At 44.5% G+C, this 12,157-nt stretch overlaps 1 protein-coding gene across 2 annotated transcripts in view; it reads right to left on the bottom strand.

Annotated features, from left to right (window-relative positions):
- The window catches only part of SH2D4B (SH2 domain containing 4B), a 118,135-nt gene that overhangs the window by 43,014 nt on the left and 62,964 nt on the right, over nucleotides 1-12,157 (bottom strand). The gene's annotated exons all lie outside the window — the stretch shown is intronic.

Here is a 12,157-nt window from a genome sequence, read left to right as displayed (position 1 = left end):
AAAGTCCAAGAATCTCAGGATTCACCTGGCTGCAAGGAAGCTCAGAACCCAGAATGACAGGCAGGCCCCGCCCAGCCCTAGCAGCAGCCCTAGGGCAAGTCTGTCCCTACAGAGGTAAAGAAGCCCTGACAGTTTAGGGTTGTCTAGTTGTTCCTGTGACGCCATTCCAGAATGGCCAAGCCACTTTGGAGTGGAAATCTTCATCTCCCTATGTATTTCTTCCCGGGAGTGTCCTGCTCAGAGCAGCTCCTCAAATCCTCTGCCCACTCAGCTTACCTGTCAAAGTGGCCAGCATCTCCAGACACCACCACCGTCACCCTCATTGACAGTGCCAAGCCCTGGGTTTGGTGCCTTCCCTGCATTATCTAAGGGACTTCCCCCAACCACTCAGGGAGGGCACATGACTATTTCTGCTTTACGGGTGAGGAAACCAGCCTCTGAGAGGTTAAGTAACTTGCCCAAAGTAAATCAGCTAGTAAGGAGCAGAACCTGGACAGAAACCCAGGTGTGCACGGCTCTAAAACCCACACAGTTCTTTCCACCCCATGGCCCCATCACTCAAGCAGCTACCTTCGATTTAAAACCCTGTGTATCTGACACCAGAGCTCTTTCCTACTAAAAAACAAAGAATCATTTAAAGACCATCTGGCCCAACCTCCTCATGTTATTCATGTGGAAACTGAGGCCCAAGGAAGGACAGCAATTTGCCCAACTGGGTAAGTGGACCAGGCCAGGAACCATCCTTCCTCCTACTGCAAGATGAGTTGTTGGAAACACTAGTGTCCCAGTTCTGGAGCCCTTTCTTGGTTTCCCATGACCTTGACAGCTGGTAGGTGAGTATATGTATGGGCGGGGAGGGGGAAAAGGATCTTTTGATAACACCAATAGCTTACAAGACTCCAAGACACCCAGCTCTCTAGCCCTCTGTATTCACATATACATATATTAATATATATATATATATTGATTTTCTTGAGATAAGGTCTCGTTCTGTCACCCAGGCTGGAGTGCAGTGCTGCGATCACAGCTCACTGCAACCTCGACCTCCTAGGCTCAAGCAATCCTCCCACCTCAGCCTCCTGAGTAGCTGAGACTACAGGTGTGCGCCACCATGCCCAGCTAATTTTTTAAATTTTTTGTAGAGACAGGGCTTCACTATATTACCCAGCCTGGTCTTCAACTCTTGTGCTAAAGCAATCCTCCCACCTCGGCCTTCCCAAAGTACTGGGGTTATAAGAGTGAACCACCATGCACGACCTCTTCCATCTTTTTGTGCTCCTTCTGTCTCAGTCAAGTGGCCTTGAAAAGATACCTGTGCTTCTAAATCTCAAAAGGGAGGTCTGGGACCAGGAAAATGCGGGAAAGGGAACAAAACCCATTAGTGGCAAATTCTGGAATTAAAACCAATTATTTCGTAGTCTCATTGCATCTTGGCAGGCCCCTATCTGCCTCTAAAATCCAACTATTTTGAAAAAAAAAAAAAAAAACTCTTGCTGGCTTTGTTCTTCTAATTGTACTAGGCTAATGCCCCAGCGCCGGTGGGTCACCTTCTCTTCTCAGAGTAAAATCTTAGTCTGTTTCTACTCCAATGCCACTCAACACATGCATAGCAAGCACCTACCAAGAACTGCGCTGTTAGTATTTGCAGGATAAAGGTCAGTTGCCCTGTTCCTGAAAGAAAGCATTTCTACTTCACAAGTTGTCAAAGAACGCTTTCTGGGAACAGAACATCTCCCAGATCTGAGGAAGGCAGCATGAAGTCTGTCCCTCAGAAGGTATTTATGGAAGTGGCCCCATGGGTGTCCCATGCAGAATATCCACTAGGCTGTGAACTCCACAAGGGCAGGTGGAGAGTTTGCTTTGGTCTATTCATTGCTGTATTCTAGTGCCAAGAACACGGTCGGCAGGCGATACATATTTTTGTATGACTGATGGAACTCAATTAAGTATTTAGCGCTGCACTAGGCCCTGAGTTGGATATAGAGATAATAGTGAAGGAAATCCTTCTTTCAAGGCACTCAGAGGCAAGCTGGGAAAATAAGACCAACAAATATCTCTAGCATAATAAGGAAAGTAGTGAGCATCATTTAAAAAGGAGACCAATGAAGTACTGTCAAAGTTTAGGGGCAGCAGCAGCCTCGCATGCTGCTAGGAAGCCAGCAGTCATCACAGGAAATAATTTCACTGGGTGTGGGAAGATCAATAAGAGTTTTCCAGTGAAAGAAAAGGGAAGAGGTCATTCCAGAGAGAAAACTGAGGTTTCAGTGGTTTGTCACTCCTTATGTTACAAGACTCCAAGACACCCCTCCCTCTGGCCTTCCATCTTCTTGTGTTCTTCAAGGAAGGGTCTTGTGTCTGCCAAGTGGCCCTGAGAAGACATCCATATGTTGTGGCTTCTGAAACTCAAACGGGAGGTCTGTAAGTTCCAGACCCTAAGAACACCATGATACCTGCCTTGTATTGTGACGAAAGGCTCCAACAAGGTCAGGATGCCCCGGGATGGGCTTTGCAGACATTTGACTGCAAACTAAAAACTAGAAGCTCATGCTCTACAAGGACCATGACTTTTGGAAGATTACAGCCCCTGAGAGACAGTGACATTCAGTGACAGACAGGCAGGCAGGTTGCAGAAGGAAATTATATGCAGCCTAGGGAGCTGGGTTTTTGGAATTCAGACAGGTGGGGCCCTGAGCCATTTGTCACACAAAGACTAAACCCATTCTCCTAAAGCCCAGCTCTAATCTTACCACTTGCTTCCTCAAAAGCCTTCAGTGGCTCCCACTGCAGAGAGAATAAAATACAAACACCCTGGCCTGCCAGGTAAGACCCTGAGAAGTGCCCTGCCTACTTTCCTTACTTTCTCAGCTCAGTGGGCTCCTTCCCCAGCACACACAAACACACACACACACACACACGCCCACATCATTCTGCACTGTAGCTCTGCCACACTCCCACCAAGCTACAAACCTGCCTCTGTGCAGCCGTGTTCACCAACTCAGACCAACCGGGTCAGCTCAGAGATCTCAGGCCCACCCTACTCCCCTGCCCAGACGGAAAAAGCTCAGTGTCCTACAGAATTCAGATGATCCGGTTACATCCTGCAGAGAAACTCCATGCTTCAAAGCAACATTAATTTGTAGTAATCCCTTGTGTGAACAGAATGATGTCCCTGAAAATTAATGAATAATCCTATAATATGGCGGATGTGATGCCTTATCAGTAAAGATTTGAATTGTATGTGAATGTGGATGTATTTAAATTCTGCTCCGTGTGATCTTGGACAACCTGAATTACGTTATCTACACCTTCTTTCCTTGCCTATAAAGTGGGGGCCTGACTGAGTTGCTTTGAGACTTAAATGGGACAGTACATAGCAGGCTTGAAAAGCCCTGGCATGGGCTAGGTTTATGAAATATTATCTGTTATTGTCGTGTTTGCTGTGAGATAAAGAGGCTGAAATGGCGCCTTTAGAAAGAGTCCGTCCCTGGGTGGAGGTGGGGAAGTGATGTGAGAGCGGAGGGGATGTGTGGAGTCAGGGGCTCCTGTCAGAGAATGGAAAAAACAAGTATGAGTAGGAAAAGCTTCTGACCCCGGGGAGGGAAAACAGGCAGCCGAGATGCTGAAGGGAATCACACAGGCCTTTTGTGACTCGGCCTGCTGGAGCCATGGTCCCTTGGTGGAAGAATGGGCTTGGGACTCAAGATGAGGTAAGCAAAGTTCGACCACAGCTAAACTTGGGCCTAGAGAAAGGGCTCTCTCAACCCTTATCTGAGGCTTCTGAGGTCAGCAGCCAACCACTCCTGTGGTCCTGAACCCTGCGAGCAACGCCTGATGGCTGCCAACAGTGACCCCCTGTGGCCTCCAGGAGCCACTGCAGGAGTTCCTTAAGACCAGAGCACTTCACACCCCTATGAATGTTGTAATGACTCAGCTTGGGGAACCATAAAGCCCCCAGGGATTCCTGAGCAATTCAAGAGGAAAAATGACCCTAAGCAGGACACGAATCGGCCACATGGGCGCTCAGGGTAGCATTATTCCGAGTTATAATACCAAAAATATGTGCTACCTAGAGTTTAAGGAGCGCTTCAAGCCAGTTATGTCCAAGGAGAAACTGCACGACGTCCCATCCCATCAAGGGATAGAGAAAGCCTTTCGCCTGTCTTCTCCTTCAGCTGTCCTCCCGGCCCAAAATTCTGCTGTGCCCACTCCACTCCCAGTCCAGACTCTACCCCTACAAGCCCCTTCCGGTTCTACCTGTCTCAAGCCTACAGCAGTTTAGTATTACTGACCCCGACTCTGGTGCACACTCTAAGAGGAAAGGGAATGGAACCCACATCACTGGACCCCAAGCTGGGCCTGAGCCCACATTTCCCACTGCGCTCTGTCAACAACTCGGCAAGAAGTGAGACAACCAGTGTGCAGATTGTTGGTTAAAGGCCACAACCAGAATGACACAGGTCAAGGAGTCAGAGGTGAACACAAGTCCCTCTGATGACTCCAAAATCCTGCTTACGTTTCTAACCTAGTAACTGCAGCAATGATAAATGTCCAGTTTTTACAAATAATACCATTTCTCAAGTCAGGCTAGCTCATCTCTAAATCTCTGGGCAACTAGATGTTATCTAACTCCACAGTCCTGTAAGTTCACAGTCGAAAAACTATGAAATGAATTTCTCTGCCTGACGTATTCAGAGTCTCAGAAGCCAGAGCTCTGCTGAATAACTGACTGAATTCTCTGTTGAACTGAATAACTAACGGTATTCAAGTGATACTAAATGGGATAATTTCCTTTTTTTTCTAACTTGGAGAATTTAATTTGGGTGTTTTATCAAAAACTGCTGCTCCCCCATAGATTAATGGCCCACTATATCTTTCATATTAAATTAATTGAGTGCAGAATGGTTTTGTTGGATTTGAATGACAGGCTCTGGAGTTTAACTCATCATTCTTTAAGAAAGGCTAAGATGAGGAACTAAAACCACGGGGCCTGAATTATCACATCTTCTTTGTTTTTCAGAGGCTTTCCCATTTTCAGTTGCCACACAGAACATTAATGAGCAATCAAGCAGCTCCTGGGCCAGACGATTTCCATTCTCTATCCCTAATGGGAAACCAGCCCCGCTCTTAACTTTCTATCCCATCGTGTAGCTAAAAAAGAAGAGCACTTCATGAACACAGACGTTTACAAGTTAGAAAGCACTGTCACTTCCTCTCTCTCATTTCACCCTCCCAAAAGGCCTCAGCTCAACATGATTAACCCCATTTTACAAATGAGGAAACCGAGCAACTGAGCAAGAGTTTGCTCAAGGTCACACTAGTAAGTGGGCAGAGCTAGGACAGGACTCCCAGTCCAGTGCTCCTTCCCACACACTGCAGTAGCCTCTGGTAACCACTTTGTAATGGTTCATGATTTTTTGTCAGTATAAACCTTTGCTCTGCCTCCTCTTTCCACCTGTCTCTTCTTTTGTCCTGAATTTAAATGAATGAATTCTTTTTTAACTCTTTCTCATCTTATCTTTCTGGCCTCATTTTTCATCACTGGAACCCCAGGCTGCCACGACACTGCAACACGTACCATGACCTATGCACACAATGACCTTGCTTTGCTCTGCTATGACACCCTGTCCCACCTTCTTTGCCCACCCATTTTCTCTGAACCAAATGCCATTTCCTCTGCAGAGCCTTTCCAAATGCTCTCCCTTCTGAAAGGGATTCACTCTCTCCCCATGTATTTTATTTTATTTTATTTTATTTTAGAGATGGAGTCTCGCTCTGTTGCCCAGGTTGGGGTACGATGGCACAATCTCAGCTCACTGCAACCTCCACCTCACTGCAACCTCCACCTCAATTCTCCTGCTTCAGCCTCCCAAGTAGCTGGGATTGCAAGTGCACACAGCCACGCCTGGCTAATTTATGTATTTTTAGTACAGATGGAGTTTCACCATGTTGGCCAGGCTGGTCTCCAACTCCTGACCTCAGGTGATCTGCCTGCCTCAACCTCCCAAAGTCATGGCATTACAGGCATGAGTCATTGTGCCCAGCCTCCCCATGTATTTTATACAAACCTATGTTGGCACATCCACCTATTGAACTGTATAAGCCTCTTCTTCCAGGCTGAGATTTCTGAGGGGAGGAAATATCTCTACCACAATGGTTGGCATACAGTAGGAGCTCAACTGATGTACAGTTGTCCCTCGGCATCCTCAGGGGATTGGTTCAAGGAAACCCCTCCTCCACTCCCCATCTCTCATGAATACCAAAATTTGTGAGTGCTCGAGCCCCTTTTATAAAATGGTGTAGTGTTTGCGTATAGCCTATGCACACCCTCCCATATACTTTAAAACAGCTCTGGATTACTTATCATACTTAATACAATATGAATGCTACGTAAATAGTTTCTATACTGTATTTTTGTTCTTGTTTTTATTGTCATGTTATTTTTGGTTTTTTCCAAATATTTGCTGTCAGAGGTTGAGTGAATTTGCAGATGCAGAACCCAAGGATACCCAAGGCCAAGCGTATACTTTTGCTCCTCAGTCTTACTGGGTGCAAATGACAAGCATATCCCCCAAGCGGCAGGAGGAAGCATTGCTGGGAAACGTTCGGTGAGTAAGATCAATGTTGAGCTACCGCCAGCACTGAGCTTCAGTAAAGATAGAGCCTCCATCTGCCTTTATTCTGTCATTTCAAACAAACTTGTTATAGAATGTAATGTCTGCTTAGTGTTCCGGCAACCTCAGCCACCCCTCGGCAGTCCTGGGAATGCCCAGCAGTATGTTTAAGAGACTTCCACAGGATGGAACCCATGAGGAACTTCCTGTGCATGGACCACTGGAGGCCTGTGAGGCCGATGACCAAAGACATCCCTCCTACAGGCTGCTTTTCAAGATACCCAACCTGCAGGCCAGAACACTAGGCCAAAAGTAAGGAGAAAGAAAAGCCTTCATTTGTGCCTGATGCCCCGACCTCCCTACTGAGTCTGAGCCTGAATTTCCTTATCAATACAACAGGAATGCCAATGCTCTGCTGTGAGGCTGTTCCTGGCTCATGAGAATGAATGTCCTAGGGCTTTGTGAACTCTCAGGGTTTGGGGCATTCAGATGAATTTAGTGAGGGCACAGTTTTTAGCAATATTTAGCAATTCTTAAAACAACTCCAACCTACGTGTGAATGGGCATGGAACAGTTCAACAGCAGCTGCCCAGCTGTTATCAATGAGCAAGGGGAACGCTCTCTCCTGAGCATATGCCCCTGAGGCATCGCCTAGGAGCCTGCCCCAGATAAAAAATGAGCTTTGACCACAATGTTGCATTTGTATAATTTTAACTCTGAAAGGAAGAAGTAACAGTGAAACAAGTCCCAAGGCTGGAAGTGGTCAACAGAGAAAAGGAGGCATGGTCCTGAATACAAACAGACCCCACCCACATTTCACTCCCCAGCCCAAGGGCACGCCAATACCCAAGTAACAAGGAATTGAGACTTAAAAGCAAAATCCCACTGTAATTTCAACTGCGTACACATGCATTCCACAGTGTGATTCCATTCTTGTTCCAGATAGAGGGAACCATTTTCCACCTCCCACAAACCAACCACAGTACTACTCCCTGAACACGCTATTAAGCAGAAATTGAAGAACTGGCTGGACTGGCCACTCTGGTGCTCCAGGAGGAGAGGACAGAGGAGTCTGTCCCCTGCTTACACTGCTGGGGTGGGCCTGAGATTTGGCTCTATGTGGATAGCACAATCTCTTAGGCTTTCATTGATTCAAAGAGCTTCTGAGTGCAGCGGTCACTCAGGTAGAAAGGGAACTGTCCCTAATAGAAAAAAAATTCTCAAGCTAAAGGCAGCCACTAGGCCAGAGCAATAGTGTTGAAAATATATGACACACAGCCCAAAGGGTTTCACAGAGGGGTCCCTGGAGCCACAGGATGCGGGGAGGATTCAGGGGGCCAGGGAACATGGGCCCCTCACTCTCCTCACCCGAGCCAGCTGCTCGCACCTTCCTTACCCGATGGGCTTCAGCATAAACCTGTGTGAAAACAGCGGCCATAAGGGAGCTTGGAGAGCAAAGACAGCCCAGTTTTCAAGCTCTTTTGTAAATACAACAGTAAGTCCCCAGGAGAGAGAAACAGAAGGCCTGGTTGAGAGATGAAGTTTGCACTGCACTGTGCTGGCACTGCTACTCTGAGACATCTGCATACACGATAATCTCTGCTCTGGGCCTGGGCACACAGCCTTCTGTCTGCCAGGGCCCAAGAGACCTAGGAAAATCTGACTGAGGACATCAATGCTGAGAAGCAAAAGGAACACTGGTGTCTTAAAATTTGCAACTGCCTCATGGCGCAAAAATTGTACAAAATAAAAATTAAATTTTAAATTTTAATTTTTTTTTAGATTCTGTTTGGTTTATTCCTTTTCTAGCATTTGATTACATGCTAGGTCACTTGGAACAAAAAAAGATTCAACACAAAATTAAATACTTTCCACCCATCCACCTTCCCAACTGCCCAGTTATGGCCCCAAATTTGTCCCAGAAGTTCTGGGTGTTTTAGGACTGGCACCAAATTAATTATATGTCAACTTAAAAAGGTATCAGTGGAAAAGGTGAATTAAGGACCTCTGAAAATCCTCTCCACCATAAAACAATGAAAACACTGAAAAATCCTCAGAACAAGCTTTCTCAGATTGTTAGAAATTAACCAAAGGCTTACAGGAATTCAAGAAGCATTTATTCAAGAGTAAAAGGTTCATAACAAGTGAAGAGACTAAATTCGTAATCAAAAAAATTTCCCACAAAGAAACCCGAGGCCTAAGATGTCTTCACTAGTGAGTTATACTAAATGTTTCAAGGAAAATTAATTCCTCTTTACTAGTTCATCATGAGAAATAGAAGAGGAATGAACATTTTCCAACTTGTGCTTTCCAACTTGCGCTTTCCAGCTTGTGCTAGTATTACCCTGATACCACAACCAGACAAAAACATCAAAGAAAATAAAACTGCAGACCAATATCCCTTATGAATACAGATGCAAAAATCCTCAACAAAATAGTAGCAAATGGAATCTAGCAACATATAAACAGGATTATATGCTATAAAGAAGTGGGATTTATCCCAGGAATGTGAGACTAGCTCAGTATATGAAACTCAGCCATGGCATGCACCATGTTAATACAATAAAGAACAAAAAACATATGATCATCTCAACAGATGCAGAACAAGCATTTGACAAAATCCAACACCTTTCATCATGAAAACACCCAACAATCTAAGAAAGCATAGAACTTCCTCAACCCAAGGTTCTGTATGAAAACCCACAGCTAACATCATATTAAATGGTGGCTAACATCTGTAATCCCAGAACTTTGGGAGGTCGAGGTGGACAGACTTCTTGAGCTCAGGAGTTTAAGACCAGCCTGGGCAACATGGCAAAACCCCGTCGCTAAAAAAATATAAAAATTAGCCAGATGTGGTGGTGTGCATCTATAATTCCAGCTACTCAGGAGACTGAGGTAGGAGGATCACTTGAGCCCCGGCAGTTGAGGCTGCACTGAGCTAAGATAATGCCACTGCACTCCAGCCTGAGTGACAACGTGAGATCTTGTCTCAAAAAAACAAAACAAAACAAAATAGTGAAAGACTAAAAATTTACTTCTAAGATCAGAAACAAGAGAGGGATACCTTTTGCCACTTCCATTCAACATAGTATTGGAAGTTCTAGCCAGAGCAATTAGGTAAGAAAACAAAATAAAAGGAATCCAGACTGGAAAGGAAGAACTATTTCTATCTGCACATGAAATTATCCTGTATGTAGAAAATCATAAGGAATACACAAAAATATACATTCCAGCTAATAAACAAGGTTAGTAAGGTTACAGAAAACAAGATCAATATACAAAAGTCAATTGCATTTCTATGCACTAGCAATAAACAACCCAAGAATGAAACTAAGAAAACTATTCTATTTACAATAGCATCAGAAAGAATATGCAATTAGGAATAAACTTAGCAAAACAAGGGCAAGGCTGCTACACTGAAAACCATAAAATATTATTGAAAACGATTTTTACACTGGGCATGGTGGCTCACGCCTGTAATCCCAGCACTTTGGGAGGCCGAGGCGGGCAGATCATGAGGTCAGGAGATCGAGACCATCCTGGCTAACACAGTGAAACCCAGTCTCTACTAAAAATGCAAAAAAATTAACTGGACGTGGTGGTGGGTGCCTGTAGTCCCAGCTACTCAGGAGGCTGAGGCAGGAGAATGGCCGGAACCTGGGAGGCAGAGCTTGCAGTGAGCCGAGATTGCAGCACTGGACTCCAGCCTGCGCAACAAAGCCAGAGTCGGTCTCAAAATAAATAAATAAATAGATAGATTTTTAAAGACTTGGATAAATGGAAAGACATTCTGTGATCATGAATTGGAAGACTGCATATTGTTAAGATGGCGATATTCTCCAAATTGGTCTACAGATTTAATGTAATCACTATCAAAATTCCAGCTACCTTTATTGCAACAATTGACAAGCTGATTCTAAAATGGAAATGGAAATACAAAGGACTCAGAATAACCAAAATAATCGTGAAAAAGAAGAACAAACACGGAGGTCTCATACTGCCCAATTTCAAAATGTACAACAAAGCTACAGTAATCAAGACTATGTCATACTGGCATAAGAAACAGACATATAATCAATGGAACAGAATTGAGAGTACAGAAACAGGCCAGGCACGGTGGCTGACGCCTGTAATACCAGCACTTAGGGAGGCCAAGGCAGGCAGATTGCTTGAGCTCAGGAGTTTGAGACCAGACTGCGCAACATGGCAAGACCCTATCTCTAATAAAAATACAAAAAAAAAACCCAGGCCTGGTGGTGCATGCCTGTGGTCCAGCTACTCAGGAGGCTGAAGTGGGAGGATAGACATTTGAGCCCGTGGGGCAGAGGTTGCAGTGAGCTGAGATCACACTACTGTACTCCAGCCTGGGTGACAGAGTGAGACCCCATCTCAAAAAAAAAAAAAAAAAAAAAGAGAGAGAGAGACAGAGAGTACAGAAACAGACATATTTTTGATGAATTGATTTTCAACAAGAGTTCCAATACCATCCAATGGAGAAAGAATAGTATTTTCAACAAATGGTGCTTGGACAACTTGGATGGCCATATGAAAAAAAATTAAGTAGGAACCCTACCTCACACAAAAATTAACTCAAAATGGATCAAAGACCTAAATGTAAGGGCTAGAACTATAAATCTCTTAGAACAAAGAGAGGTGTAAGCCAGTGTGACCTTCCTTGAATTAGGCAATGGTTTCTTAGATAAGACACAAATCACAAACAACCAAAAAAATGGATAAATTGAACTTCATCAAAATTAAAATTTTTTGTGCTTCAAAGGATTATCAAGAAAGTGAAAAGACAACCCAAAGAATAGGAAAAAATATTTGTAAACCATATCTCTGATAAGAAATTAATATCCAAAATATACAATGAACTCTTGCAACTCAACAACAAAAATTCAAAAATGGGTAAAGAATTAGAATATACATTTCTCCAAAGATGATATATAAACAGCCATAAAGCACATTTTTTAAATGTTCAACATCATCAGTCATTAGGGAAAGGCAAATCAAAACCACGATGAGATGTCACTTCACACACGCTAGAAAGGCTTTCATAATAAAAAACACAAAAGATTACAAGGGTTGCCAAGGATGCCGAGGAATTAGATCCCTCATACATCGCTGGTAAGGATATAAAATGGTGCAGTCACTTTGGAAAACAGTGTGGCAGTTAAGAGGTGAGACCTTTAAGAGATGATTGGATCATGAGGACTCTGCCTTCAAGAATGGATTAATCCTTTCATGGATTAATGTATTAATGGGTTAATGGGTCATCATGGGAGTTGGTTAGCTATCAAGAGAGCAGGCCTGTATAAAAGCCGGTTTGGGCCAGGCATGGTGGCTTACACCTGTAATCCCAGCACTTTAGGGAGGCCGAGGCAGGTGGATCACCTGAGGTCTGGAGTTCCAGACCAGCCTGACCAACATGATGAAACCCTGTCTCTACTAAAATTGGCCGGGCGCGGTGGCTCAAGCCTGTAATCCCAGCACTTTGGGAGGCCAAGACGGGCGGATCACGAGGTCAGGAGATCGAGACCATC

This window comes from Colobus angolensis, unplaced genomic scaffold, assembly GCF_000951035.1.
Source record: "Colobus angolensis palliatus isolate OR3802 unplaced genomic scaffold, Cang.pa_1.0 Scaffold12, whole genome shotgun sequence".
Classification (NCBI taxonomy): Eukaryota; Metazoa; Chordata; class Mammalia; order Primates; family Cercopithecidae; genus Colobus; species Colobus angolensis.
This window is presented reverse-complemented; position numbering and strand designations above follow the sequence as displayed.